At 44.9% G+C, this 7591-nt stretch overlaps 1 pseudogene; it reads right to left on the reverse strand.

Moving 5' to 3' along the window:
- Positions 1-5533: 5533 nt before the first annotated feature.
- On the reverse strand, positions 5534-6970 carry LOC110141140 (eukaryotic translation initiation factor 2 subunit 3 pseudogene; annotated as a pseudogene).
- Between the last annotated feature and the right edge of the window lie 621 nt (positions 6971-7591).

Genomic DNA, 7591 nt, shown 5'->3' on the forward strand with positions numbered 1-7591 from the left:
TCTGTCAGTTCAGTAGCTTGCTTCCATTTTACTACGAGGAGAGTGAGAATGTCAAAATGAATATGACACTAGATTAAGATACACTAACCTTTGTTTTTAAGGATCTGGGACCTGGTGAGGGAAATAAACCTGCAGGCAAAGAGCTGAAAACATTGCCAGATGTATTGTAAGCTAGGAGTCACTGAGAGCTGTGGGAAACATGAAAAGAGGCAAGATTTAATCTGAACAGGGCTGTTGATCTGAAAAACAGTCTGATGGTTCCTCCAGAAGTTAAATATAGAGTCACTCCATGACCCAGCAACTCCTAGGTATATATCTGAAAGAACTGAAAATATATGTAGCTGCACACAAGAGAAAGCTGTACACAAACATTCATAGCAGCATTATTCATAAGAGCAAAAAGGTAGAAACACCACTTCTGTCCATCAACTGATAAACGGGTGAACAAAATGTGGTCTCCCTGTACAGTGGGCTGTTGTTAAGCTGGACAAAAGGAGTACCCACACATGCTCCAACACAGATGATCCTTGAAAACATTATGCATAAGTAAAAGAGATTAGACACAAAAGGCCACACATCATATGATCCTGTTTATATGAAATACCCAGACTAGGCAAATCCATAGAGGGTGAAAGTAGATAAGTGGTTTTAGGTGCTGGGGTGGGGAGAAAACGGAAAAATGGTTTGTGGGTATGAGTATTCTTTTGAGGGCAATGAAAATTTTTACCAAAAAAATTTAGTGTAACTGGACAAGGCTGGCACCAAACCCAAGTTCAGCTGCTCACTGCTGCAAAGGCCAATACTCAAGACACAAGTGTTATATTTGATTTACAATATTATACTAATTTCTACTGTACAGCAAAGTGACTCAGATATATGGATTTAAGTTGGGCCACTGCAATGAAAGCACTGAGTCCTAAACACTGGACCACCAGGGAAATCCCTGGACTACTTTTTATCAGGTATCAAGGATATGAGAAGAGCATAAATCGTCTCAGGCAGACATGTCTTAGCAAAAACCAGGGTGGCAGGCAGAATTCTGGGACGGCCCCTGAAAATCCTGCTCCCTGGTGTACACAGCTGTGTGTACACACCTGCCATTGAGTGTGGGTCTTCGAATATGACAGATGTCAGTCTTGTGATTAGGCAAAGGTGATGGGATTGTCACTCTTAATTGTTACATTAAACCATCTCTCCCAAGTCTTTATGGACTTTACTATTTAGCCCACCACTCCTCTGTTTATGGAATTCTCCAGGCTGGAGTGGGTGGCCATTTCTTTCTCCAGGGGATCTTCCCTGGAGATCTTTCCTGATCCAGGGATTGAACCGCATCTCTTACGTCTCCTGCACTGGCAGGCAGGTTCTTTACCACTAGGGCTATCTGGGAAGCCACAACCTATGCAGGGAAAGACTTTTGCTAATCAACCCTTTCTCAGATTTTTTCTGGACATGCATCTTCCCTGTTGTGTAGGTGAGTATTTTCCCCCAATTCTGCTATAAACAGGATGCTGCATTAAATGTCTTAATTTCCCTAAAGTCTCACTCCCCCACACCTGATTTTTCTCAGGGCATTAAACATTCTATTGAATTCCTCTGCCCTAGTCTTTTTATCCCCAGACATGGCAGGACTGCCATCTCCCTGCTGCTCTCCCAAGCTTTGGAGTCTACCAGGGGGCTTACTGGCCTCCATCCTGACTTTCAGACTATCGCCACCGTTGTCAGTGGCACTGAGGTAAGTGATGCAGAAACCAGACTGTTGGTCAGCCTTCGGACAAACCAGAATATTGCAGTTAAGTGCCTTGCTTTTCCTTCCTTTCCCGAAGTAGAATTGAGAATAGGCAGCTTCCACCTCACTCTGCTGTGCCTGGGAGGAGGGCATGGAGCCGTTGAAAATGCCCTCAAATTTATCTTTTTTTCCATTAGATTTTTGGACTCATGGCATATGGCATCTTAGTTCCCTTACAGAGATCAAACCTGTGTCCCCTGCACTGGAAGCGCAAAGTCTTAGCGCTGGACTTCTGGGACATTCCCCAAATTTATCATTTTGATTTGTGGAATTTTTTTGGTTAGGGTGCTTGCTTAGTTTCTGCAGATCCTTCACTGATTTTTACAGTATTTGAAAAACTATTTTGACCAGCATGATGTTGTTTATCTAGAGTTTTTAGGGGGAACAAGGACCTATAATTTCCTACTCTGCCATTTACTGATGTCCCTCTGATTCAAGTTTGACTTTTTTTTTTAGAACTCTTTTCCTTTTTAATATTTAGTTTTATTTATTTATTTTGCTGCTCTAGGTCTTAGTTGCAGCATGTGGGATCTTCGATCTTTTTTGTGGCATGCAGACCATATTTAAATGTTTACATTTCTCACTGCTATCTGGTGTCACTCTACCCATAAATCCAGGATCAAAGTATACACATGCCTTTAAATGTTCTTCATAATCTGTCCTGTTAAATTTTTTAATAATATAGGCCTTTTATTTTTATTTTTTTATTATTTTTTTTCCATTTATTTTTATTAGTTGGAGGCTAATTACTTGACATCATTGCAGTGGTTTTTGTCATACATTGAAATGAATTAGCCATGGATTTACATGTATTCCCCATCCCGGTCCCCCCTCCCACCTCCCTCTCCACCCGATCCCTCTGGGTCTTCCCAGTGCACCAGGCCCGAGCACTTGTCTCATACACCCAACCTGGGCTGGTGATCTGTTTCACCCTAGATAATATACATGTTTCGATGCTGTTCTCTTGGAACATCCCACCCTCGCCTTCTCCCAGAGTCCACAAGTCTGTTCTATACATCTGAGTCTCTTTTTCTGTTTTGCATATAGGGTTATCGTTACCATCTTTCTAAAGTCCATATATATGTGTTAGTATACTGTAATGGTCTTTATCTTTCTGGCTTACTTCGCTCTGTATAATGGGCTCCAGTTTCATCCATCTCATTAGAACTGATTCAAATGAATTCTTTTTAATGGCTGAGTAATATTCCATGGTGTATATGTACCACAGCTTCCTCATCCATTCGTCTGCTGATGGGCATCTAGGTTGCTTCCATGTAATATAGGCCTTTTAAAAAATTTATTTTTTACTGGGCTGGGTCTTCATTACTGCACACAGGCTTCCTGTAATTGGACTGAGCAGGGGCTATTCTCCGTTGCAGTGTGTGGGCTTCTCCTTGCCGTGGCCTCTTGTGGAGCATGGGTTCTAGGTGTGTGGGCTTCTCCTTGCCGTGGCCTCTTGTGGAGCATGGGTTCTAGGTGTGTGGGCTTCTCCTTGCCGTGGCCTCTTGTGGAGCATGGGTTCTAGGTGTGTGGGCTTCTCCTTGCCGTGGCCTCTTGTGGAGCATGGGTTCTAGGTGTGTGGGCTTCTCCTTGCCGTGGCCTCTTGTGGAGCATGGGTTCTAGGTGTGTGGGCTTCTCCTTGCTGTGGGCCTCTTGTGGAGCATGGGTTCTAGGTGTGTGGGCTTCTCCTTGCTGTGGCCTCTGGTGGAGCATGGGTTCTAGGTGTGTGGGCTTCTCCTTGCTGTGGCCTCTTGTGGAGCATGGGTTCTAGGTGTGTGGGCTTCTCAGTAGTGGTGGCACAGAGGCCCAGGTGCTTCTCAGCAAGTGAAATCTTCCCTGAACAGGTATCAAACCTGTGTTCCCTGCATTGGCAAGTGAATCCTTAACTACTGTACCACCAGGGAAGTCCTGTTCTGTTAATGTTTGTGACTTAAATTTTGTGTCTCTATACCAATGTCACAGTGTTTGTTTTTGTTGACTTAAAAAAAATGCACAACGTGAAAGTGGTGCATCAAGTTTTATTTGGGGCAAAATGAGGACTATAACCTGGGATACAGCATTTCAGATAGTGCTAAGAAACTGCTCCAAAGAGGCAGAGGAGAAGGTCAGTATATATGTAATTTTGGTGAAGGGGGAGTACATGCCATCAAGCACATTTTTTGCAAAAGGTTTCTGCTAGTCTCATCAAGGTTAGCACTAGTCACAAGGAGCAGTCATCACAGTGAAGGGTTTTAGTGCTTTTCTAGATATGAGGAGATACAAGAATGGGGTTCATAAAATTGGCTCCTGAAAACATCTATCTGAATACCTATTCTGCTAATTTTCCCCGAGCAGAGTGCCTCATTTCTGCTCTGCACCTTGAACTCCTTTCGGGGAGATGTTGAAAGTCAGCAGCTGCAGAGCACATGAGTTAATCCTCATAGAGGTAGATAAGTAAGCAAGTAAGTAGTCGCTCAGTCGTGTCTGACTCTCTGCAACCCCATGGACTGTAGCCTACCAGGCTCCTCTGTCCATGGGGTTTTTCAGGCAAGAGTACTGGAGTGGGTTGCCATTTCTTTCTCCAGGGGATCTTCCCGACCCAGGGATCGAACCCGGGTCTCCAGCATTGCAGACGATGCTCTACCGTCTGAGCCACCAACTGCCAATTTGTAATTGGCATTTTTTACTCTAGATTTATGTCTCAATTTCTTTCAGAGCAATTACTCTAAATTTACGTAAATTACTTTTGTCAATTTATGATCATTGTCATACAATTGTTAAAGATAATTTCTTGAATTTCAAAAGATGGTTGAATTTTTATAATTTTGACGCTTGAATTGCACATGATATTTATGAGTTTTCTCTACTAGTAGACACACTTTTTGTGATTCTATGGAGGACAGGTGCATTATATCTGTAGCTTCTGTGAGAATCTGAATCTGTTTAGCCTCTGAGGGCATGCTGAGCTTCCTGGAGTCCAAACTAATAAATGGGTCGCCAAACACCTTAGAGTTTTCAGTTGCAGACAGGACACTCCAGTAATCTGAGTACAGCCTCTTTAAGAAGAGCGAAGTCCTGCCTCTGCCTGGAGACCCAGAGGCACCATTTCCCAAAGGAGCTTTGCCTCCTTTACTGGAGCATGGTTTAGTTCAGTTCAGTCACTCAGTTGTGTCTCACCCTTTGTGACCCCATGAACTACAGCATGCCAGGCCTCCCTGTCCTTCACCAGCTCCTGGAGTTTACTCAAACTCATGTTCATTGAGTCGGTGATGTCATCCACTCATCTCATCCTCTGTCGTCCCCTTCTCCTGCCTTCAATCTTTCCCAGCATCAGAGTCTTTTCAAATGAGTCAGTACTTGGAATCAGGTGGCCAAAGTATTGGAGTTTCAGCTTCAACATCAGTCCTTCCAATGAACACCCAGGCCTGATCTCCTTTAGGATGAATTGGTTGGTTCTCCTTGCAATCCAAGGGACTCTCAAGAGTCTTCTCCAACACCACAGTTCAAAAGCATCAATTCTTCGGCGCTCCGTTTTCTTTATGGTCCAACTCTCACATCCATACATGACTACTGGAAAAACCATAGCCTTGACCAGACGGACCTTTGTTGACAAAGTAATGTCTCTACTTTTTAATATGCTGCCTAGGTTGGTCATAACTTTCCTTCCAACGAGCAAGCGTTTTAGGACCAATTCACAGGGGCAGGACTTCTGGTTTCCCTCTAGTGGCTGAGGTTATAACTGCCTTAGGCCTGTTTGGGCACCGGTGCCTAAGGCTTTGGACAGATGTGAGGGACCCAGAAGGTCTGTGAAGAGGCGTTGTCCCCACTGCACAGAGGCGGGTCTGAGGCTCTGACGTGGTCCAGGGTCCCCCTCGCCAGGCCCAGGATGGGGATTGCTGCACCGAGTTCCCCCGCTGCTCCGCCCTTCACGAACTCCGATGGCAGCCGCGCCACGGGACCATCTCGGGTAAATGCACGTCCCGCGGAGCCGCGCCGCCCTCGCCCCACCAGACACTGAAGTCCAGAGCCCGGGGCGCCTGCTCGGTGCCTGCAGCCCGGTCCCGGTTGTCGTAGGTGTGATGCCGAAGGCGCAGCCTCTGCAGAGGTGCGGGATGGGACCTTGGAGCTCGAGCTTTCCGTGAAGCAGAGAAGACTGTCTGTACTGCTTTGCCCGGCGAAGGGAGACACAGTGGTCACGGGCCCTGAAACACAGTGCGTCCCAACCCCCGGGGCTGTCAGTGAGGACTTACTGGGTTCAAGGGAGGAGTTAGGACCAGGGCGTGTGTGCCCGGCCCTGTTCTTCAATCTGGCCTCATTGGCCTCCTGGCAATCTTGATTCCAGCTTGTGCTTAATACTCCTTTTAGAATACTACCACCAGCTACACCCCCCTTAAGGTCATCAACTTCACAGCCAGGTTTGTTGACATCAAAGGATCTAATACAATAAGTCTGGGTTCTGAAGTAAAGTCTCTTGGGGGTACTGGAATTGTCTTTACTAGGTACTCACAGACAACTTCAGTACTGTATTTTAGCTGAGCAGAAATTGGGATAATAGAAGCGCCTTCTGCTACTGTACCTTGAACAAATGCAAGGATCTGTTCATACTGTTCTTTAGCCTGGCTTTCTTTTACCAAATCAATTTTATTTTGTAGAATCAAAATATGCTTCAGTTTCATGATTTCTATAGCAGCCAAGTGTTCAGATGTCTGAGGCTGAGGACAAGACTTGTTACCAGCTATCAACAGAAGAGTGGCATCCATCACTGCAGCACTGTTCAGCATAGTAGCCCTCAGAATATCTGGCCAGGACAGTCAACAAAGGAAACATGCCTGACTAATTTGAAGTTCCCTTTGGTCCCTGGAATGTCTGTAGGAAACTCATCAGGTGTCCTGCTTCCACAGGATCTATAACATTCTGGCCGAGGACAACTTGGGTCATCAAGTTTATAAATCTTAGCATAGCCAAGTTTGATTGTAATATTTCTTTCCAGTTCATTTTTTGAAATGGACAGTGTGGACTCCAGAAATAGCTTTTACAACTGTAGATTTCCCATGAGCTACGTGACCAATTGTACCTATATTAATTGTGGCTTGTCTGCTGATAACTTCATGTGAAAGTGGCGTCAACTTGGAAACATCCAAAGTAGCAAGATCTTGCCGAGAAAGGTGCGGCTGCCCTAGTCACAACAGCCTCGCCACCTGCCATCTTGCCTGGAGAGCTAGTCCCTTAAATCTATTTTTTATTTCCACTGTATAGTCATAAGGAATTTGATTCAGGTCATACCTGAATGGTCTAGTGGTTTTCCCTACTTTCTTCGGTTTAAGTCTGAATTTGGCAATAAGGAGTTCATGATCTGAGCCACAGACAGCTCCCGGTCTTGTTTTTGCTGACTGTATAGGACTTCTCCATCTTTGGCTGCAAAGAATATAATCAATCTGATTTCGGTGTCGATCATCTGGTGATGTCCACGTGTAGAGTCTTCTCTTGTGTTGTTGGAAGAGGGTGTTGACTATGACCAGTGCGTTCTCTTGGCAAAACTCTATGAGCCTTTGCCCTGCTTCATTCCATACTCCAAGGCCAAATTTGCCTGTTACTCCAGGTGTTTCTTGACTTCCTATTTTTGCATTCCAGTCCCCTAATAATGAAAAGGACATCTTTTTGGGGTGTTAGTTCTAAAAGGTCTTGTAGGTCTTCATAGAACCGTTCAACTTCAGCTTCTTCAGCGTTACTGGTTGGGGCATAGGCTTGGATTACCATGATATTGAATGGTTTGCCTTGGAAACGAACAGAGAGCATTCTGTTGTTTTTGAGATTGCATCCAAGTAC

This window comes from Odocoileus virginianus, chromosome 20, assembly GCF_023699985.2.
Source record: "Odocoileus virginianus isolate 20LAN1187 ecotype Illinois chromosome 20, Ovbor_1.2, whole genome shotgun sequence".
Lineage (NCBI taxonomy): Eukaryota > Metazoa > Chordata > Mammalia > Artiodactyla > Cervidae > Odocoileus > Odocoileus virginianus.